General features: G+C 36.8%; 1 pseudogene; it reads right to left on the minus strand.

Annotated features, from left to right (window-relative positions):
- OR6C3TP (olfactory receptor family 6 subfamily C member 3T, pseudogene) lies at nucleotides 13948-14820 on the minus strand (annotated as a pseudogene).

Raw genomic sequence — 25193 nt, forward strand, 5'->3', positions numbered from 1 at the left:
GACCCCATGAATCGCAGCACGCCAGGCCTCCCAGTCCATCACCAACTCCTGGAGTTCACTCAGACTCACGTCCATCGAGTCAGTGATGCCATCCAGCCATCTCATCCTCTGTCGTCCGCTTCTCCTCTTGCCCCCAATCCCTCCTAGCATCAGAGTCTTTTCCAATGAGTCAACTCTTCACATGAGGTGGCCAAAGTACTGGAGTTGCAGCTTTAGCATCATTCCTTCCAAAGAAATCCCAGGGCTGATCTCCTTTAGAATGGGATGGTTGGATCCCCTTGCAGTCCAAGGGACTCTCAAGAGTCTTCTCCAACACCACAGTTCAAAAGCATCAATTCTTCGGCGCTCAGCCTTCTTCACAGTCCAACTCTCACATCCATACATGACCACTGGAAAAACCATAGCCTTGACTAGACGGACGTTTATTGGCAAAGTAATGTCCCAGCTTTTCAATATGCTGTCTAGGTTGGCCATTACTTTCCTTCCAAGGAGTAAGTGTCTTTTAATTTCATGGCTGCAGTCACCATCTGTAGTGATTTTGGAGTCCAGAAAAATAAAGTCTGACACTGTTTCCACTGTTTTTCCATATATTTGCCATGAAGTGATGGGACCGGATGCCATGATCTTCATTTTCTGAATGTTCAGCTTTAAGCCAACTTTTTCACTTTCCACTTTCACTTTCATCAAGAGGCTTTTGAGTTCTTCTTCACTTTCTGCCATGAGGGTGGTGTCATCTGCATATTTGAGGTTATTGATATTTCTCCTGGCAATCAATGGGGTGGCAAAAAGCTGGACACAACTTAGGGACTGAATAACAACAACAATAACAAATTTCAATAGCATTCATTTTGTGAATTCTCATTAACTTGTAGCTTTTACATTCTAGTGTCTGGGGAGAAATTTTTATAATAGAATACTTAATTTCAAGGTATGGGTTTGTTGATTTGTAGTATGTAATTTATTGTAACATTGTGAAAATACTCACATTTTTTTTTTTTTTTCTCGACAAACCTGAGCTCTCTTTTCATTTACTCCTCTGTATAGCAGAAAGTAGAGCTGCTGCTGATTTAGGGAAAATTCCAACTGATCAATGGTGGCAAGTGCAATGGGAAAAAATGTGATGTTCACATTAAAATGAACCTATCCTTTTGCTAATCTTCAGTGACTAGAGAAAAAAGTTTAAGAGCATTTATACTGCTGCTGCTAAGTCGCTTCAGTTGTGTCCGACCCTGTGCGACCCCATAGACGGCAGCCCACCAGCCTCCTCTGTCCCTGGGATATTCCAGGCAAGAACATGTCCTTCTCCAATACAAGAAATTGAAAAGTGAAAGTGAAGTCGCTCAGTTGTGTCCAACTTTTTGCGACCCCATGGACTGCAGCCTACCAGGCTCCTCCGTCCATGGGATTTTCCATGCAAGAGTACTGGAGTGGGGTGTCATTGCCTTCTCCAAGACCACTTATAAGAAAAGCTATTTCTTACAAATAACTGTGAAATAAGAAAAGTGAAAAGAAAAGGAGAAAAAGAAAGATATAAGCATCTGAATGCAGAGTTCCAAAGAATAGCAAGAAGAGATAAGAAAGCCTTCCTCAGTGATCAATGGAAAGAAATAGAGGAAAACAACAGAATGAGAAAAACTAGAGATCTCTTCAAGAAAATTAGAGATACCAAGGGAACATTTCATGCAAAGATGGGCTCGATAAAGGACAGAAATGGTATGGACTTAACAGAAGCAGAAGATATCAAGAAGAGGTGGCAAGAATACACAGAAGAACTGTACAAAAAAGATCTTCACATCCCACATAATCATGATGGTGTGATCACTGACCTAGAGCCAGACATCCTGGAATGTGAAGTCAAGTGGGCCTTATAAGGCATCACTACGAACAAAGCTAGTGGAAGTGATGGAATTCTACTTGAGCTATATCAAATCCTGAAAGATGATGTTGGGAAAGTGCTGCACTCAATATGCCAGCAAGTTTGGAAAACTTAGCAGTGGCCACAGGACTGGAAAAGATCAGTTTTCATTTCAATCCCAAAGAAAGGCAATACCAAAGAAGGCTGAAACTACTGCACAATTGCACTAATCTCACATGCTAGTAAAGTAATTCTCAAAATTCTCCAAGCCAGGCTTCAGCAATATGTGAACTGTGAACTTCCTGAAGTTCAAGCTGATTTTAGAAAAGGCAGAGGAACCAGAGATCAAATTGTCAACATCTGCCGGATCATGGAAAAAGCAAGAGAGTTCCAGAAAAACATCTATTTCTGCTTTCTTGACTATGCCAAAGCCTTTGACTGTGTGGATCACAATAAACTGTGGAAAATTCTTCAAGAGATGTGAATACCAGACCACCTGACCTGCCTCTTGAGAAACCTATATACAGGTCAGGAAGCAACAGTTAGAGCTGGACATGGAACAAAAGACTGGTTCCAAATAGGAAAAGGAGTACATCAAGGTTGTATATTGTACCCTGCTTATTTAACTTCTATGCAGAGTACATCATGATAAACGCTGGACTGGAAGAAGCACAAACTGGAATCAAGATTGCCGGGAGAAATATCAATCACCTCAGATATGCAGATGACACCACCCTTATGGCAGAAAGTGAAGAGGATCTAAGCCTCTTGATGAAAGTGAAAGTGGAGAGTGAAGAAGTTGGCTTAAAGCTCAACATTCAGAAAACAAAGATCATGGCATCCAGTCCCATCACTTCATGGCAAATATATGGGGAAACAGTGGACACAGTGTCAGACTTTATTTTTATGGGCTCCAAAATCACTGCAGATGGTGACTGCACCCATGAAATTAAAAGACACTTACTCCTTGGAAGCAAAGTTATGACCAACCTAGATAGCATATTGAAAAGCAGAGACATTACTTTGCCAACAAAGTTTCATCTAGTCAAGGCTATGGTTTTTCCTGTGGTCATGTATGGATGTGAGAGTTGGACTGTGAAGAAGGCTGAGCACCAAAGAATTGATGTTTTTGAACTGTGGTGTTGGAGAAGACTCCTGAGAGTCCCTTGGACTGCAAGGAGATCTAACCAGTCCATTCTAAAGGAGGTCAATCCTGAGTGTTCTTTGGAAGGAATGATGCTAAAGCTGAAACTCCAGTACTTTGGCCACCTCATTCAAAGAGTTGACTCATTGGAAAAGACTCTGATGCTGGAAGGAATTGGGGGCAGGAGGAGAAGGGGACAACAGAGGAAGAAATGACTGGATGACATCACTGACTTGATGGACGTGAGTCTGAGTGAACTTCGGGAGTTGGTGATGGACAAGGAGGCCTGGCGTGCTGCGATTCATGGGGTGGCAAAGAGTCAGACACGACTGCGCGAGTGAACTGAACTGATAAGAAAAGCAAGCATTACAAGCATAATTTCTTAGGCAAATTTATGGCAACTCAAGTATTTGATAGTTATTTAAACTTTAACAGTCATTGTTCTCAATGAACAATCCTCTGCAATTAACAGCTATTTATGACTCTAATCTGTAAATCATTTCTGGGATGTGAGGTGTCAACCATTCCTGGGATGTTTTTGATAATGTAATAAAGAATATATCCAAGTCTCTAAGTCATCATTTCATACTTCCCTTACTAATGGCTCATTCACATTTTTTGTGGTCCCAAGGATCTTAGGATAGCAAGCTTCATGTTCCTTTATGTCTCTTTCTTTTTAGTGAATTCTGCTGCTGCTGCTGCTAAGTCACTTCAGTCGTGTCTGACTCTGTGTGACCCCATAGACGGCAGCCCCCCAGGCTCCCCCCTCCCTGGGATTCTCCAGGCAAGAACACTGGAGTGGGTTGCCATTTCCTTCTCCAATGCATGAAAGTGAAAAGTGAAAGTGAAGTCGCTCAGTCATGTCTGACTCTTCCCGACCCCATGGACTGCCCACCAGACTCTCCCGTCCATGGGATTTTCCAGGCAAGAGTACTGAAGTGGGGTGCCATTTTACTGTTTTGGAGAGCTCAGTGTCAAATTAGGCTTGTGGATTTTTGAAAATGAAAATCAATCTATATAATAAGCAAATATTTGCCATTGAGTTAAATAAAATTTGGGGTTAAATAAAATAGCTGGAAGTGATTTTCAGGACACATCTGCTATTTTATAGTAAATTGTAAGAATGGCTTCTTTGAGAAAAGATCACCATCATTCCCTAATGCTACAATTTGAAAAAGCAACACTATGTAAATGTCTATTAAGGACTGAGAGATTGTTTTTCTTATTTTATCTAAATTGTGAGACATGGGTGGGAAGCTCCATAAATTCCACAATATAATTGGAAAAAAAAGTTAGCTTCTCACATTCTCTATATGTACTGACTTTACTATTCCTAACTTTAAAACTCTTAAGAAGTCATAAGTAATGCTATGAACAAATATAAACTCAAGAGAGTTTGCATCATCAGTATTAATAAAGGTGCATGCGTTCTCAGTCATGTCCAAGTCTTTGCAACCCTATGAACTGTAGCCCTCCAGGCCCCTCTGTCCATGGGATATCCCAGGCAAGAATATTGGATGAGTTGCCATTTCCTCCTCCAGGGGATCTTTCCTACCCCAGATCAAGAACCTGGGTCTCTTGAATCTTCTGCGCTGGCAGGTGGATTCTTTATCACTGAGCCACGTGGGGAGCTCTGGCATTATTACACAGAATTCCAATTATCTGTCTTTCCCTATTAATTAAGGATCTTTTTATTTGTGTTAGGTTTATAAGTTCGGATAATTTGTCATAGAAGAGAACAGAATATTGGTTAAATTTTATATCTTGGGTAATAGTTTGGATTTATAACAACCTTAATTTTTTTTTTCTAGAATGATTAGTTTCACTGCTGACTGCGCTTGCTCATATCTAATACCATGTAAGAACTTCATTATGAATGTATAAAAAATTCATAAGAAGAGTCAATTTAGATTACTTTCAGATTATTACCTTAAGACTATTTTTGAATAGTCTTACAGTTCAGAATTCTGTTTCTCTGACTCCTCTGAAAAAAAGCAACTTTCTTTTTCTTAATGGAAAAGGGGAGTTGAATCAAATTAGTCAGATCAACACACAAACCCGTATGATTAGGAATAATGAAGTAAAAAAAAATGTAATCATGTAAACCACTCTTAGGATGTGCGGGTTTCCATAGAGGTATTATATATCTCCCTAAATGTCTGTTTGTTAACTAGTATCTATATTTGAAGATAATTTTTAACGTAAAAAGGAAAAGAAATTCTTATAAAAATATAGCATCAGGTCTTAATTTTAATTATTTTGCATGGAATTATTGGGGATTTGCATTCCAAGAGATCTGGATTAAAAATACAACACTCTGAGTTATATGTTTTTTTCTTCCCCACAGTGAAAATGAGGATAATATTGCATAGAATTATTGTGATGGCTAACTTGTAAAAGTAAAATTAAATTATATAAAATTTTAAAGCATGTATTCCCATACAGTAAATACTGTTCTCTTTATTATTCCTACAAATAAAATCAATTATTACATTTGAGGAAGATGGTCCCACTATAAAACAATAGCAACCATTTTGGAGGAAACTTATTTGAGAGCCAGTACTGTTTATGTACTTATCTCATCGATCTCATTGATTCATTGCAATAACCTTATGTTACCTTTGAAGAAACTGACAATGAGAGATTAATTATTGTAAACAAAAGCATACAGCTAGTTAAAGGTCAAATTGTAATTCTATACTATTTTCTTCTGAAACTGAAGCATGTGATACTTAGACATATATTCAATGAGCAGGACCAAACTCAGAACAATTTTCTGAAAATTAATAAATTAGTATGACAAACAGGAAACATAAACAGACTCATTCTTCAGAACCCTTGAAATATACAGGAAGGAATGGCAACCCCAAATTATTCATTATTTATTTCACCTGATGAAATGCTAAGCTAAGGATTAATAAACCAGTACTAAGGAAAGGAAAGTTTGCATTGGTTTTTACTTTACGATCTTACCTCTATTTCTACAAATGCATCACATTAAGTGGCAGAAATTATTAAAAAATATTGGTAACTATTTCAAGTTTAGATTAAGATATTTAGCATTTGTAAAAATACTCTATCTCAACACTTTTGCAGTTATCTTCTTTCTATAGCTATTTTTCTTTGATGCATTTTGCTTTGTAGCCAAGGGAGCAAAAATGGTGAAAGGTAGCAAGATATTATTACTGTGGTTCTTTATGGACATGATTTTTATATGGATTTTTAACCTGAATAAGCCACATGCAGTTTTATAACAACATATACCCATGGTTCATGGGAAGTACTCCAGTGAATCAAATGTGCCAACAGAGCCAAGAGGAAAATACTCTAAGGATTATACATATGTTATTAATATTTGTACCACTATTGAATTAGAAAACTTGGTGGAAGATGTCCAAAGAGATGGAAAAGCATGAGAATTAGGGCAGAATCATATGGAAGACTCGCAAATTTTTTGGAAGAGTTTTCTGAATTTGGTACATCAGGATTTCCCTAAAGTATAGACATTTCTTGATCATGCTGACTGAAATATTGAGACAAATGAATCTTATGTGTAAACACTACATTTCCTTTCTTGTGTAATAAAATGTCCCCATAAAGTGGCTCACTAAGCTATAAAGTATAAAATAAATTATTCAAAAGATTAAATAGAGAACAATGAGAAGAATGAGATACAGTATCATGCTCAGTGATTTCCCACAGAAGGCACGAGAGAAGTTAGATTAAATAAATACTAAAGTCTTGAATATGTTCCAAGAATTTTCACAGGTCATTTTCCTTTAATAATGGTGCTAATTAAGTATCTACTATCCAGAGGCCTCTTTTCATTTGATTGGTGGACTGGGTTCTGGTAATTAATGAAAGCATAAAACCTAGGAAATCTGCAAAAATTACAACTCAGATGCCTTTAATCTAATTTTCTTTTTTTCCCCTTTCTTTTAAATAAAAATTTATTTATTTTAATTGGGGGCTAACTACTTTACAATATTATACTGGTTTTGCCATACATACACATGAATCAACCACGGGTGTACACGTGTTCCTCATCCTGAATCCCCTCCCACCTTGCTCTCCGTACCATCGCTCTGGGTCATCCCAGTGCACCAGCCCCTAGCATCCTGTATCATGCATCGTACTTGGACTGTCAATTCGTTTCACATATGATATCATACATGTTTCAATGCCATCCTCCCAAATCATCCCACCCTTGCTCTCTCCCACAGAGTCCAAAAGACTTTACTATCCATCTATGTCTCTTTTGCTGTCTCACATAGAGGGTTATCATTACCATCTTTCTAAATTCAATATATATGCATTAGTATAAGACATCTGAATGCAGAGTTCCAAAGAATAGCAAGAAGAGATAAGAAAGCCTTCCTCAGCTATCGGTGCAAAGAAATAGAGGAAAACAAGAGAATGAGAAAAACTAGAGATCTCTTCAAGAAAATTAGAGATACCAAGGGAACATTTCATGCAAAGATGGGCTCGATAAAGGACAGAAATGTATGGACCTAACAGAGGCAGAAGATATCAAGAAGAGGTGGCAAGAATACACAGAAGAACTGTACAAAAAGATCTTCACATCCCACATAATCATCATGATGGTGTGATCACTGACCTAGAGCCAGACATCCTGGAATGTGAAGTCAAGTGGGCCTTATAAGGCATCACTATGAAAAAAGCTAGTGGAGGTGATGGAATTCTACTTGAGCTATTTCAAATTCTGAAAGATGATGCTGTGAAAATGCTGCACTCAATATGCCAGCAAATTTGGAAAACTTAGCAGTGGCCACAGGACTGGAAAAGGTCAGTTTGCATTCCAATCCCAAAGAAAGGCAATGCCGAAGAAGGCTGAAACTACTGCACAATTGCACTAATCTCACATGCTAGTAAAGTAATGCTCAAAATTCTCCAAGCCAGGCTTCAGTAATATGTGAACCGTGAACTTCCTGATGTTCAAGCTGGTTTTACATAAGGCAGAGGAACCAGAGATCAAATTGCCAACATCCTCTGGATAATGGAAAAAGCGAGAGAGTTCCAGAAAAACATCTATTTCTGCTTTCTTGACTATGCCAAAGCCTTTGACTGTGTGGATCACAATAACCTGAGGAAAGTTCTTCAACAGATGGGAATACCAGACCACCTGACCTGCCTCTTGAGAAATCTGTATGCAGGTCAGGAAGCAACAGTTAGAACTGGACATGGAACAACAGACTGGTTCCAAATAGGAAAAGGAGTACATCAAGGCTGTATATTGTCACCCTGCTTATTTAACTTACATGCAGAGTACATCATGAGAAACGCTGGACTGGAAGAAATGCAAGCTGGAATCAAGATTGCCGGGAGAAATATCAATCACCTCAGATATGCAGATGACACCACCCTTATGGCAGAAAGTGAAGAGGAACTCAAAAGCCTCTTGATGAAAGTGAAAGTGGAGAGTGAAGAAAACGAAGATGATGGCATCCGTTCCCATCACTTCATGGGAAATAAAGGGGAAACAGTGGAAACAGTGTCAGACTTTATTTTTATGGGCTCCAAAATCACTGCAGATGGTGACTGCAGCCATGAAATTAAAAGATGCTTACTCCTTGGAAGGAAAGTTATGTCCAACCTACATAGCATATTCAAAAGCAGAGACATTACTTTGCCAACAAAGTTCCATCTAGTCAAGGCTATGGTTTTTCCAGTGGTCATGTATGGATGTGAGAGTTGGACTGTGAAGAAGGCTGAGCGCCGAAGAATTGATGCTTTTGAACTGTGGTGTTGGAGAAGACTCTTGAGAGTCCCTTGGACTGCAAGGAGATCCAACCAGTCCATCTGGAAGGAGATCAGCCCTGATATTTCTTTGGAAGGAATGATGCTGAAGCTAAAACTCCAGTACTTTGGCCACCTCATGTGAAGAGTTGACTCATCGGAAAGGACTCTGATGCTGGGAGGAATTAGGGGCAGGAGGAGATGGGGACGACAGAGGATGAGATGGCTGGATGACATCACTGACTAGATGGACGTGAGTCTGAGTGAACTCTGGGAGTTTGTGATGGACAGGGAGGCCTGGTGTGCTGTGCATCATGGGTTCTCAAAGAGTTGGACACGACTGAGCAACTGAACTGAACTAAAACTGTATTGGTGTTTTTCTTTCTGGCTTACTTCACTCTGTATAATAGGCTCCAGTTTCATCCATCTCATTAGAACTGATTCAAATGTATTATTTTTTATGGCTGAGTAATACTCCATGTGTATATGTACCACAGCTTTCTTATCCATTTGTTTGCTGATGGACATCTATGTTGCTTCCATGCCCTGCCTATTATAAACAGTGCTGTGATGAACATTGGGGTATACGTGTTTCTTTCAATTCTGTTTTCCTCAGTGTGTGTGCCCAGTAGTGGGATTGTAGGGTCGTATGGCAGTTCTATTCCCAGTTTTTTAAGGAATCTCCACACTGTTCTCCATAGTGGCTGTACTAGTTTGCATTCCCACCAACAGTGTAAGAGGGTTCCCTTTTCTCCACACCCTCACTAGCATTTATTGCTTGTAGACTTTTGGATTGCAGCCATTCTGATTGGTGTGAAATGGTACCTCATTGTGGTTTTGATTTGTATTTCTCTGATAATGAGTGATGTTGAGCATCTTTTCATGTGTTTGTTAGCCATCTGTATGTCTTCTTTGGAGAAATGTCTGTTTAGTTCCTTGGCCCATTTTTTATTTGGGTCGCTTATTTTTCTGGAATTGAGCTGCAGGAGTTGCATGTATATTTTTGAGATTAATCCTTTGTCAGTTGCTTCATTTGCTATTATTTTCTCCCATTCTGAAGGCTGTCTTTTCAATTAGCTTATAGTTTCCTTTGTTGTGCAGAAGCTTTTAATTTTAATGGTCCCATTTGTTTATTTTTGCTTTTATTTCCAATGTTCTGGGAGGTGGGTCATAGAGAATCCTGCTGTGATGTATGTCAGAGAGTGTTTTGCCTATGTTCTTCTCTTGGAGTTTTATAGTTTCTGGTCTTACGTTTAGATCTTTAATCCATTTTGAGTTTATTTTCGTGTATGGTGTTAGAAACTGTTCTAGTTTCATTCTTTTACAAGTGGTTGACCAGTTTTCCCAGCACCACTTGTTAAAGAGATTGTCTTTTCTCCATTGTATATTCTTGCCTCCTTTGTCAAAGATAAGGTGTCCATAGGTGGGTGGGTTTATCTCTGGGCTTCTATTTTGTTCCATTGATCTATATTTCTGTCTTTTTGCCAGGACCATACTGTCTTGATGACTGTGGCTTTGTAGTAGAGCCTGAAGTCAGGCAGCTTTATTCCTCCAGTTCCATTCTTCTTTCTCAAGGTTGCTTTGGCTATTCGAGGTTTTTTGTATTTGCATACAAATTGTGAAATTATCTGTGAAAAGTACCGTTGGTAGCTTGATAGGGATTGCATTGAATCTATAATTTGCTTTGGGTAGTATACTCATTTTCACTATATTGATTCTTCCAATCCATGAACATGGTATATTTCTCCATCTATTAGTGTCCTCTTTGGTTTCTTTCACCAGTGTTTTATACTTTTCTATATATAGGTCTTTTGTTTCTTTAGGTAGATATATTCCTAAGTATTTTATTCTTTTCGTTGCAATGGTGAATGGAATTGTTTCCTTAATTTCTCTTTCTGTTTTCTCATTATTAGTGTATAGGAATGCAAGGGATTTCTGTGTGTTGATTTTATATCCTGCAAATTTTCTTTATTCACTGATTAGCTCTAGTAATTTTCTGGTGAAGTCTTTAGCATTTTCTATGTAGAGGATCATGTCACCTGCAAACAGTGAGAGTTTTACTTCTTCTTTTCCAATTTGGATTCCTTTTATTTCTTTTTCTGCTCTGATTGCTGTGGCCAAAACTTCCAAAACTGTGTTGAACAGTAGTGGTGAAAGTGGGCACCCTTGTCTTGTTCCTGACTTTAGGGGAAATGCTTTCAATTTTTCACCATTGAGGATAATGTTTGCTGTGGGTTTGTCATATATAGCTTTTATTATGTTGAGGTATGTTCCTTCTATTCCTGCTTTCTGGAGAGTTTTTATCATAAATGGATGTTGAATTTTGTCAAAGGCTTTCTCTGCATCTATTGAGATAATCATGTGGCTTTTAGTTTTCAATTTGTTAATGTGGTATATTACATTGATTTATTTGCAGATATTGAGGAATCCTTGCATCCCTGGGATAAAGCCCACTTGGTCATGGTGTATGATCTTTTTAAGGTGTTGTTCGATTCTGATTGCTAGAATATTGTTAAGGATTTTTGCATCTATATTCATCAGTGATATTGGCATGTAGTTTTCTTTTTTTGTGGGATCTTTGTCAGGTTTTGGTATTACAGTGATGATGGCCTCATAGAATGAGTTTGGAAGTTTACTTCCTCTGCCATTTTCTGGAAGATTTTGAGTAGGATATGTGTTAGCTCTTCTCTAAATTTTTGGTAGAATTCAGCTGTGAAGCTGTCTGGATCTGGGCTTTTGTTTGCTGGAAGATTTCTAATTACAGTTTCAATTTCCATGCTTGTGATGGGTCTGTTAAGATTTTCTATTTCTTCCTGATTCAGTTTTTGAAAGTTGTACTTTTCTAAGAATTTGTCCATTTCTTCCACGTTGTCCATTTTATTGGCATATAATTGCTGATAATAGTCTCTTAGAAGTGACTTAGCATAGCATAGCATAGTATAGTCTCTTATGATCCTTTGTATTTCTTTTTCATCTGTTGTGATCTCTCCATTTTCATTTCTAATTTTATTGATTTGATTTTTCTCCTTTTGTTTGTTGATGAGTCTGGCTAATGGTTTGTCAATTTTATTTATCCTCTCAGAGAACCAGCTTTTGGTTTTGTTGATTTTTGCTATGGTCACTTTTGATTCTTTTGCATTTATTTCTGCCCTAATTTTTAAGATTTCTTTCCTTCTACTAACCCTGGGGTTCTTCATTTCTTCATTTTCTAGTTGCTTTAGGTGTAGTGTTGGGGCAGGGCATCCTAATATGGTGGAGAAATAGGACAGGGAGACCACTTTCTCCCCCAGAAATTCATCAAAAGAACATTTGAACACATAGTAAATTTCACAAAACAACTTCTGAATGCCAGCAGAGGACATCAGGCACCCAGAAAAACAGCCCATTGTCTTCGAAAGGAGGTAGGAAAAAATATAAAAGATAAAAAGAGAGACAAAAGAGGTAGGGATGGAGCTCCGTCGAGGGAAGGGAGTCTTAAAAAAGAGAGAAGTTTCCAAACACCAGGAAACACTCTCACTGCTGAGTCTGTGGCGAGCCTTGGAACCATAGAGGGCAACATAACCGGGAGGAAAAATAAGTAAATAATTAAAACCCACAGATTATGTGCCCAACAGTAACTCCCCCAGAGGAGAAGCAGTGCAGACGTCTGCATCCACCACTAGCAAGCTGGGGTTGGTCAGGGAGACACGGACTACATTGCTTAGAGTAAGGACCTGGCCTGAATGCCCCAAGGGCAATCTGAGGGAACTAACTTGGGCTAGCAAACCAGACTGTGGGATAGCTACTTCACAAAAAGTGCTAACCTAAGACACCATCAGGCCCACTTGCAGAACAAAGGACTGAGCAGTGCTATCCTGGCCCAGACACGCGAGGGCAGCCAGAGCCAGAAGGGGGCAATTGCGGCCCCAGAGAGGCATTATCTACCAAACTGCAAGAAGGCTTCGTTGCTAACCAAGACTTCTTCAGATTCTGGACCAAGAAGGTGCGCTGGTTGTACACCCAGAAAACCAAGCAACAGAGACAGGGGAGGCGATAAGTCACAGCAACCTTTAACCTAATTTTAGAAATGAACACAAAAATCTCCACATCTGTTGACTCAATCGTTGTTATTCATTCAACAGACATTGAGGACCTGCTGTCTTAGATACTATAGGACACTGTAGATACAATAGAATCAAAATAGACATGAACCCACCTTTACTCAGCTTGCTGCGGAATCTCCAAACACAAATCTGAAGATAGACATAGACATCATCAGTAAAGATTGCAGAGGCCCCCAGAGTCTCTAGGTAGACTGAGTAGTGATGGTTTCCCCTGACAAGTGCAGCTTTAAAAGACTGGGAGACGTGGCTGTTTTATCAAATGTGTACATAACAACATAACTTTACAAGGGACATAAAGAAGAGAAAATGATGCAAATAAAATGAATCTCAAAAAATAGACCCTAAATAAATGTTCACAAAACAAGTGTTTTGTGAACACTTGACAAAGAATTCAAAGTAATTGTCATAGACATGAGTATTATGTTCTGGAAAGTAGCAGTGTTTTAGTTATATTACAATTATTTTTAATTATTTGATTCTAAATATAACTTACTATGTATTTTTATGGAATTCACATATAAATTCTATAAAAATACATAATATCATGATCAATATTTACCTTCAATATATATATATTTTTTCACGAAATAAAAACCTCTACTTTAAAAGGGCAATGCACGAGTACATATTATCTCTTTGGACTGAATTTTGTGTGCTATCACACAGAATATATAGCTTCTTTACACCACAGGAAACTATCAGTGTTCACCTTGAAAATACATAGGAAATTTCACACTAATTTTGAAACTCTACATTTGAAGTACAGTCTGGTACTTCATAGGATCCTTTCAGGGACTGATTAACAGAATTAAAATGATCTTTTCACAGTGCACTTTGTCTTAAAAAATATATTTCAATCTACAAAATCCTGAAGGAGGAATAACTTTATGAAATGTCAATAAGCAATGCACTGGAAAACTTAGCTTGGAAGTGAAAGTAACAGATTGGGAAATACATTAACTGTCATTTGGCAGGTTAACAGGCTATAAAGAGCAAAGGTAGTTATTAATGAATAGATGGTTAGGAATTTCAGGATTTAACCTGATTGTTCTTTAAAGTGTCCTTTATTTTTGACCAAAAAAATATTTATTGGCAGAGAAGACTGCTTTATAGACCATGTCTCTGAAGGCTTGTTTCACTTGCTGGTTTGTCAGGGTGTAGAAGAAGGGGTTCAGCAAGGAGGCCACATAGGTATTGAGAATAGCTACCCCTTTAGTCAATGATGTCTTTTCTTTGGAGGGATTAGCATACATGAATATGCAGCTTCCATCAGAGATGGAGATAACAGTCATGTGAGAAGAAGAAGTAGAGAAGGCCTTTTTTCTCTGACTGGCAGATATAATTCTCAGAATAGTCCTGATAATGTATGTATAGGACAAAATCACTAATGCCATGAATAGCAAACTAACCAAAGAAAAGTAAAAACCCATTACTTCTAGAAGCCATGTATCTGAACAAGACAATTGTAAAAGGGGGAAACAGTCACACAAAAAGTGATCAATGACATTGGAAGGAGGAGGAGGACCTGGAGGAGAAGCATAAGGAGTGAGAAAATGGTCAGAAACCCGCCCAGCCATGCACAGAGCACAAGCCGGCGCCAGAGTTTCCTGCTCATGATGGTTGTATAATGCAGAGGCTTGCAGATGGCAACATATGACAATGGCAGTTAGAATGTAAAATTCAGTCACCCCCATGAAAATAGAGAAAAATAGTTGGGCTGCACAATTGTAAGAAATAGTCTTGTCCTTGATGATAATTGCCCCCAGAAATCTAGGGATGCACACAACAGTAGAGGAGACCTCTGAGAAAGAGAAATTTCGGAGGAAGAAATACATGGGCATCTGGAGATGGGAGTCCACCCAGGTTAGGGTGGTGTTAGTCAGATTTCCCAGTGACAATACATATGTGATAAATAAAAAGAGGAAAATCACAATCTGAAGGTCAGGATCATCAGAAAGGCCTCAGAGTCATTTTTCCCTCTTTTTTCTGTTTTGTTTTTTTTTCCTTCTTCTACTTTTATATATACTTAGGTGGAAAGTGCATTAAAGTGAATAGATGAAAGGTAGAATTCATTGTGATCAATATGATCATCATTAATACAGTTCTAAAACTTTCTCTATAATTCATGTCAATGGTATTTTATTATCTTATTTGCATTATTACTTAAAACATATTTGTGGATCCTGCTTTACATACTAATCTATGATTCTAAATCTAGCAGATAATAGGAAATCTTCATACAATAAGTTGCATTATACAGAGATGATAAGTGAAATAAATCAATGCTTTTTTACTTTGTACAATTAAATCATTGTAGTTTTGTTAGAATAATCCTATAAAATATACATTTTTCTTTTTTCTGTCATGTATTTATAAGAAGTTACTACCACCTAAAACAGAAATGGATGATCTCACTTCCTTTACAAGATCAAAACGAAACATAAAAATCTAAAGTAACAACCCAATACTTTTAAGATATAAGAAATTAATGATTTACTTAGCAAATAAAATAAATATTTAATGATGATATAATTTAGTTAATAATTTTATTTTATTCATATTTATGAATGTAATTATCAAGATAATATGAGAATATTGTATATATTTTACATATGTATTATGTATTTACAATAAATAGAATAACCTAATTATTTTATTTAATAAGGGACATATTCACTTATTCAATGATTTGTCTTATAATTCCATTGAAATCATTAATATTTGGCATCTACTATGATTTGCTAGGAATGTACATGTGGAAACAGTTTTATGTTTTAGCTTAAAATGATATGCAGTATTTATATACTTTTCATTTTGCACCAAAGCAGAAATTGAAAAGTAACTCCTTGCGTCAGATCTTAGCAGCTCTGTTACTCATATTGTAGCCCAGTGCATTTTCTGCTTGAATATCATTGTCTCTTAGCTATTAAGCTTTATGAAAAAAGGTTTTATCCCCTTGTAGTTCTGCTCCACATTTTTCATGTGCATGAGATGACTGATTCAAAGGGATATTCCAGATATGTATAGCAAAGCCTCTCCTATGCATTCACACGTCTTCAGTTACTTCCCAGCTCTGCTGCATATATCTTTCTCTGTATTTGGTTTGCTAAAAATTGTGAAAACTCCCTTTTGCTTATTTCATATATTCATACTTCTGCTATGAATAATAGAATGCAAAATCATTGCTTCTCTGCTAGACACTATCAAATGTCACAGTATCAAATTGGATATTTTTCTCTGATTTATGATGATTCATGAGAATAAAAATGTTCAGAAACCTTAAGAAGATGTAGAAATATACTATCTTCTTCAGTAACATCGGTCTAGAAGTTTAAGGGAGAAATATTTACAGAAAGAATTGTAAGGGATATGGCAGCATTTAGTTTTACAAGTATAGATTCTGGTGTCTCTAGGACTAGGATCTGGGGTCCCTCTGGTTACACTGAAAGCTAAATACTCAAATCTAGTTGTTTTGACCTATGAAGAAAGACATGTGTTGATCTCCTAGGAACAAAGCAAAGTTCAGGCTACATCTGTGTTATGCTGTGGACCATAGGGGATTTTTGGAAGGCACACTTGGTGTTCTCAGTAACCTCCTGACTCTCCTCTATAGCAATCTCCCTTCAGAATGGTTATGTTCATCCTACAGAAGATCTCAATGATGACATCTACAAAGCAATCACTTTCATTAATCACAATTATTTATTTCATGAGCAATAAAATAGATGTAAAGTCTTACAAAATGACATTCTTAATCTACTTTATTTTTAATCTTGATATATGGAAATTTTCTACATATACAATTTTTTGCTTATCCTTTGACTTTATTATTTTTGGAACTTCACAAAACAAGGTTATTTCACATTTCTAAGTTGTATGATAACCATTATAATGCACATAATGTCCTCACAGTTTTTAAAAATTGCTGTTACGTGGGTTAACTGAGTCCTCACTATCAATAGCAATATTTAATTGCAGTGTCAATTTTGTCCATCTTATTGTTCATCTTGGCCTTTGCATGTCTTTATCATGTCTTTGACATACTAGTGAGAAATATCACAAAATACAATCTTTTGTTTTATTCAGGTTCTAGTCAGTGAATTATTGTTCTTTATTTCCTTTGTTGTTTTTATTTTTCCCCAAGACTTTGATAGTGAAAATTATATGTAATCAGCTAATAATATGCCATACATAGTTATATAATTATTAATATATAAATAACACATATCATATAATAGCTACTTTATATTAAATACAGTTACATAGTCCAATGAAATAACTTTATTTAACATAAATAATACAATAATGAATCCATATAATAAAATAATAGAGTCACTAATACAGAACTAGATCACTGCTGGGGGGAAGTCTGCATGAGAATTGTTTACTGGAAGAGAGGCATTAGGAAAGAGTACAAAGAAAAATAGAAGAAAATGGTAGCATAACTTGTATCTGTGACAGGACATGTACTGGTTTTATTTAACTCAGTAAAGGAGCATTTTGGCAGATATCTCTCTATATCACAAGGATTGATACCTTTGTCTACTTCATCTTTTTTTAAAATCTATTGAGACACAATTGACGTATAACATGGTATAAGTTTAAAATGTACATGTTGATTTTATACACGTATATATTGTGAAATGATTATCACAGTGGGTTAGTAAATATATCTATCACTCACATAGTTCCTATTTACTATTTTTGTGGTGACAGAATTTAAGATTACTCTCAGCAATTTTCAGTTATATAACACAGCTATACATCACATATTCTGATATCAGGTTTGTGGTAATAGCGATATGTTGAATGCATTTACCCTAAGAGCCCAATTAACAAGCAACAAGGAACTCTGTATTATTCATGAAGAACACATGCACAGTAGTGCTTCACTAGATTAAACCTCATCCTCATGATAGAGGCTTAATCCAGGTTTAGATCAGGGAATTTTTTTTTTTCTTTTGCTGTGATACTCCAGAATTATGCCGAATTGATTTTTTTTCTCCTTAGTATCCATTGTTGATCAATGGCTGGAGCCATTTTTTTTTTTTTGTGGTACAAAATGGCTCTATCATTTTTAATCTGCTTTCCAATAATAATTTTGTGCCATAATACAGAAGTTAGTTGGCAAACTGATGTCTCTGTTTTTTTTTTTTTTTTTTTTAACTTTACAATATTGTATTGGTTTTGCCATATATTAACATGAATCTGCCACAGGTATACACATGTTCCCCATCCTGCACCCTCCTCCCTCCTCCCTACCTGGCTACAGTCACAATACACATCCAAAAATAATTTGGAGCCCAAGAAAATAAAATCAGTCACTGTTTCTACTTTTTTCCCATCAATTTGCCATGAAGTGATGGTACTAGATGCCATGCTGTTAGCTTTTGGAATGTTGAGTTTTATGCCAGCTTTTTCACTCTCCTTTTCCAATCTCATCAAAAGGATAAAACATTATACTCAAATTAAAAACTGAAAACTTTTTTTCTAATATTAGAAACAAGCAAGGAGGCCCTTATATTCAATATAGTACAGAAAGTACTAGTCAGAATAATTGGACAAATTGATCAATTCATAAACCAGTCATCTCTATTCGCATCTCTATTTCTATTTATAATAGAAAACTCTACACACTTTGTAAAAAGTTTTAAAGTTGCGGAACATAGAATCAACATTAAGAATGTAAGTTGCATTTTTATACTATTAATAAGCTTTCTGAAAAAGAAATTAAGTAAAAAATGAAAGTTGCAGTAGTACCAAAAGGAATAAGATACTTAGGAATAAACTTAACTAAAGAGGTAGAAGATAAATACACTGAAAACTGCAAAACTTTGATGAAACTAAAGACATAAACATATGGGAAAACATTCAGTACTCATGGATGAGGAAACTTATATATATGTCCTGCTCCCCAACAAAATCGACAGATTCAGTGCAGTCCTGTCAAATACCAATGGCATTATTTTTTTACAGAAACAGAAAAAAAATTCTAAAATTTATAAGGAATCACAAAAGACCATGAATAGCCAAATAAATCTTGAGAATAAAAACTAAAGCTGGCTTCCAGATTTCAAAATATATTGAAAGCTATGATAATTAAATTGATAGAGTACTAACATAACAATAGCCATCTTAACCAATTACACAGCATGGGGATCCCAGAAAACACTCAGGTACATACAGTCAAATGATCTTTGAAAAGGGCACCAAAAACCCATAGAGGGGAAAATACAGTCTTTTCAAAGAGGGTGACTGAAAACCAAAGACTAATAATTTCAAAGAAAAGCAAAATTTAAAGAAACTATAAACATTTCATAGTAGTATTTGCAGAAAATAGAAAAGTTTTTCAAATATGAAAAGACTTGCAGAAAAGCATTGAAAATATGACTGCTTTATATAAAAGTGTGAATGTACATAAAGAAGCTCAATGTTAAGCTAATTACTGAAAACAAAGAGAGGTTATGGGAAAACTGGGCATCTACATGCAAAAGAAGGAAATTCTTTTTTTTTTTTTTAAGTATAAAATTCTACCCTTACTTTACACTGTACACAAAGTCAACTCAAAACAGATTAAAGATTAAATGTAAGACACAAAGTTTTAAAACTCTTTAGAAAAAATCATAGCGGAAAAGCTGCATGATATTGGACTAGGCAATGATTTAATGGATATGACCCCAGGAGCATAGGCAACCAAGGTAGATAGAACAGTGGGATTACATCAAAATAAAAGGCACTTTCACCACCAAAGAAAGAGTCGACAAACAGCAGAGTGAGGCGACAACCTATAGAATAGAAGAGAATATTACAAACACTGTATCCAACAAGCGATTAATGCCTAAAATGTGTACAAAAGTCTTACAATTCAGTAGAACAAAACCAGGACAAACTCCCAAAACTTAATAACTTAATTAATAAAAGGACTGAAGACTCAAGTATGCATTTTCCCAAAGAAGACATACAAGTATAACGATATAAATGGCCAACAGATATATGCTAGATGGTTAATGCCACTGATGTTCAGAGAAAGGAAGATGAAAAGGACAATGTTAAGTCACCTCACACCTGTCAGGATGGCTGTTATCAAGATGATAAAAGACAAGTGTTGATGACGGTGTGGAGAATTTAGAATCCTGATACATTGTCGGTGGGAATGCACATTCTGCAGCCACTATGAGAAACAATACAGATTTCCTTCAAAAATTAAAAATAGAACTACCATGTTGTCTAGCAACCCCATTTCCAGATATGTATCTAAAATAATTGAAATCATGGTATCTAAGTGATAGCATTGTCATGTTCCCTGAAGCAGTATTCACAATTGTTAAGATATGGAAACCACCTAAATGTTTAGGGAAGGATGAATGGATACAAAAAATACGGTAAGTACATTTAATGGAATCAGTTCAGTTCAGTCACTCAGTCGTGTCTGACTCTTTGCAACCCCATGAATAGCAGCACGGCATGCCTCCCTGTCCATCACCAACTCCTGGAGTTCACTCAGACTCACGTCCATCGAGTCAGTGATGCCATCCAGCCATCTCATCCTCTGTCGTCCCCTTCTCCTCCTGTCCCCAATCCCTCCCAGCATCAGAGTCTTTTCCAATGAGTCAACTCTTCACATGAGGTGGCCAAAGTACTGGAGTTTCAGCTTCAGCATCATTCCTTCCAAAGAAATCCCAGGGCTGATCTCCTTTAGAATGGACTGGGTGGATCTCCTTGCAGGCCACGGGACTCTGAGGAGTCTTCTCCAACACCAGAATTCAAAAGCATCAGTTCTTCAGCGCTCAGCTTTCTTCACAGTCCAACTCTCAAATCCATACATGACCACTGGAAAAACCATAGCCTTGCCTAGATGAACCTTTGTTGGCAAAGTAATGTCTCCGCTTTTGAATATGCTATCTAGGTTGGTCATAACTTTCCTCCCAAGGAGTAAGCGTCTTTTAATTTCATGACTGCAGTCACCATCTGCAGTGATTTTGGAGCCCAAAAAAATAAAGTCTGACACTGTTTCCCCATATATTTGCAATGAAGTGATGGGACCAGATGCCGTGATCTTTGTTTTCTGAATGTTGAGCTTTAAGCCAACTTTTTCACTCTCCACTTTCACTTTCATCAAGAGGCTTTTGAGTTCCTCTTCACTTTCTGCCATAAGGGTGGTGTCATCTGCATATCTGAGGTGACTGATATTTCTCCCGGCAATATTGATTCCAGCTCGTGTTTCTTCCAGTCCAGCATTTCTAATGATGTACTCTGCATATAAGTTAAATAAGCAGGGTGACAATATACAGCCTTGATGTACTCCTTTTCCTATTTGGAACCAGTCTGTTGTTCCATGTCCAGTTCTAACTGTTGCTTCCTGACCTGCATACAGATTTCTCAAGAGGTAGGTCAGGTGGTCTGGTATTCCCATCTCTTGAAGAATTTCCCACAGTTTATTGTGATCCACACAGTCAAAGGCTTTGGCATAGTCAAAAATCAGAAATAGATGTTTTTCTGGAACTCTCTTGCTTTTTCCATTATCCAGCGGATGTTGGCAATTTGATCTCTGGTTCCTCTGCCTTTTGTAAAACCAGCTTGAGCATCAGGAAGTTCACAGTTTACATATTGCTGAAGCCTGGCTTGGAGAGTTTTGAGCATTGCTTTACTAGCATGTGAGATGAGTGCAATCGTGCGGTAGTTTGAGCCTTCTTTGGCATTGCCTTTCTTTGGGATTGGAATGCAAACTGACCTTTTCCAGTCCTGTGGCCACTGCTAAGTTTTCCAAATTTGCTGGCATAATGAGTGCAGCACTTTCACAGCATCATTTTTCAGGATTTGAAAGAGCTCAACTGGAATTCCATCACCTCCACTAGCTTTGTTCATAGTGATGCTTTCTAAGGACCACTTGACTTCACATTCCAGGATGTCTGGCTCTAGATGAATGATCACACCATAGTGATTATCTTGGTCATGAAGATCTTTTTTGTACAGTTCTTCTGTGTATTCTTGCCGTCTCTTCTTAATATCTTCTGCTTCTGTTAGGTCCATACCATTTTTGTCCTTTATCAAGCCCATCTTTGCATGAAATGTTCCCTTTGTATCTCTAGTTTTCTTGAAGAGATCCCTAGTCTTTCCCATTCTGTTGTTTTCCTCTATTTCTTTGCATTGATCGCTGAGGAGGACTTTCTTATCTCTTCTTGCTATTTTATGGAACTCTGCATTCAGATGCTTATATCTCTCCTTTTCTCCTTTGCTTTTCACTTCTCTTCTTTTCACAGCTATTTGTAAGGCCTCCCCAGAAGGAACAATATCTCAGTCTATAGAACAGGATAGATGAAGCCTGAGGGCCTTATGCTAAATATAATAAGCCAGTCATAAAATGTTAAAAACTATACAAATTCACTTAGATGATAAACCTAAAATTCTCAAACTCATAGATTTAGATAGTGGAATGGTTTTGCCAGGGGTTAGAGGGAGAGGGAAATGTGTATATTGCTAATCAATTGATGTAAAGTTTGTTATAGTTAACAACACTGTATTGTGTCTTTAAATTTTTAAGTGGATAAATCTCATATGACTTCTTATTACCTCAAAAATATAATCTGCATATATCTGTAGTGGTTAGATATGCAGGATAATATTAATAATCATTATTATAATTTATTGATGGCTACTTATGTTATATGCTTTACAAATTCATTTTATTTTCTATAGTAAGTTATATATACCTGGCTTACCTGAACTTACACCTGACTTACTGATGGGGAAATATATGCTTAGAGGTTATAGAAACCTTAAGTTTGTCAGATATTCACCTTATTTAATATACAAATTGTATTTAAGATAGGATAGAAAGAAATGGAGAACCCACTCTTAAATTCCCTTTAACATTTGAATTCCCTTCTATTTTCCATCATGTCCATCTTCACCCATCCCTTTTTTAAAAAAAGAAAACCTGTGGTATATCTCTCAAGTGTGTGTATCTCTTAATGATAATTAAGAATGTTGCACCACTAAATAGGTTTGTATTTTCTAATACTAAAATGTGTTTTATATAAATGAGGGGGTTTTTTGGTATCTGTAATCACTTCACCTACACACATACACCTACCTTTCCAAATACTTTAGGCACCTATTAAGGCCTTAATAAGTGGAAGAGTATTTTAGCACATGAAATCCTAATTTTCTATAAAAAGGGGAGATTTTGCTTTGTTATCAAGATTTTAGCTTCTACAAAACTTAACTGATTTTGTTATAAAAATAGTTTAAGGTATAAATAAACAAATAAATATTTTAGGGATTAAATAATTTAGATAAATACCCTGTTTCAAACTGGTCCTGAACTTGGGAAGGAGCTGTGTATATATTTCAGCTAAATCAGACAATGGAGCTTGCTTTTTGTGGAATTGGAGAAATTGAACTTAATTCTACATATCTAAAATGGTTATTTCTTCATCATATTCTACTACATATGTATGTGTCTTCTGATGTCTATTGAGTTACTATGGGATTTGGAAATACTCCAGTACTCTTGCCTGGAAAATCCCATTGATGGAGGACCCCGGAAGGCTGCAGTCCATGGGGTTGCTGAGCGTCGCACAGGACTGAGCGACTTCACTTTCACTTTTCACTTTCATGCATTGGAGAAGGAAATGGCAACCCATTCCAGTGTTCTTGCCTGGAGAATCCCAGGGATAGGGGAGCCTGCTGGGCTGCTGTCTATGGGGTCGCACAGAGTCAGACACGACTGAAGTGACTTAGCAGCAGCAGTGATCCTTCTAGCACTATATTTACAAAAGTACATATTGTTAAAAGCCTATGTTTTTAATGAAGAAATTATTCAGTTCAGTTCAGTTCAATTGCTCAGTTGTGTCCGACTCTTCGCGACCCCATGAACCACAGCACATGAGGCATCTCTGTCCATCACCAACTCCCAGATATTACTCAATCTCATGTGCATTGAGTCGGTGATGCATCCAACCATCTCATCCTCTGTCATCCCCTTCTCCTCTAGCCTGATTTCCTTTAGGGTGGATCGGCTGGATCTCCTTGTAATCCAAGGGACTCTCAAGAGTCTTCTCCAATATCACGGTTCAAAAGCATCAGTTCTTTGGGGCTTAGCTTTCTTTTTGGTCCAACTCTCACATCCACACATGACTGCAGGAAAAACCATAACTTTGACTAGATGGACCTTTGTTGGCACAGTAATGTCTCTGCTTTTTAATATGCCATCTAGTTTGGTCATAACTTTTCTTCTAAGGAGTAAGAGTCTTTTAATTTCATGGTTGCAGTCACTATCTGCAGTGATTTTGGAGCCCCCTAAAATAAAGTCAGGCACCGTTTCCACTGTTTCTCCATCTATTTGCCATGAAGTGATGGGACTGGATGCCATGATCTTTGTTTTCTGAATGTTGAGATTTAAGCCAGCTTTTTCACTCTCCTCTTTCACTTTCATCAAGAGGATCTTTAGTACTTCTTCACTTTCTGCTATAAGGGTGGTGAAGAAATTATTAGGACATACCTTGTAAAGTGTGCCATAAATAATCTTTCTGATTTTAAGGGCAAATATTCACATTTTTCAATAAACTATACAGCATTTAAAATCATTTCCCCCAGATAAATAGTGAAGGGATTTCCCTGAGTCTCAAGTGGCTAAGAGTCCATCTGCCAACCAAGAGACACAAGTACAATCCCTGGGACAGGAAGATCCCATATACCATGAAGCAGCTAGGTCCCTCTGTCACAACTAATGAGCCAGTAGTCTAGTGCCTACCAGCTACAACTACTGATGCCATGCACCACAATTATGGAAGTCTGTATGTCCAGAGCCCTTGCTCCACAACAAGTGAAGCCACTGAAATAAGAAACCCATGCACTGCAACAAAGAGTAGCCCCATCTTGCCTCAATGAGAGAAAGCCCACGAGTAGCAATGAAGATTCAGTGCAGTCAAAAAATAAATAATAAGCAGATAAATTCTTTAAAAACTATAAAATGGTAAAAAGAGTTTCTGTCAAATATACTATAAATGAAACTCATATTATATTTCCTGTGTTGAGTAAACTAAATATCACATCCAAACTCAAAATAGGAATTTATATTAAACAATTTTTAATTTAAGAAGTTGCAACTAACAAAATGTTCAGAAAAATGGGAGTCAGAAAGACATAATAAGAAAAGTTGTTTAAATTGAATGAGAAATATATAAACAAATATGATTTTAAACTTCTAGGAATAAAAAGAATAAACAAGGTTGACAGGGAAGCCACTGTGATTTGAATAAGTTATTAAAATTCTTGATTATATATATTTTTAAAGTTGCCCTGCCAAATGTCTCTAATTTATTATAGCGCA

This window comes from Bos taurus, chromosome 5, assembly GCF_002263795.3.
Source record: "Bos taurus isolate L1 Dominette 01449 registration number 42190680 breed Hereford chromosome 5, ARS-UCD2.0, whole genome shotgun sequence".
In the NCBI taxonomy this organism is placed as follows: Eukaryota; Metazoa; Chordata; class Mammalia; order Artiodactyla; family Bovidae; genus Bos; species Bos taurus.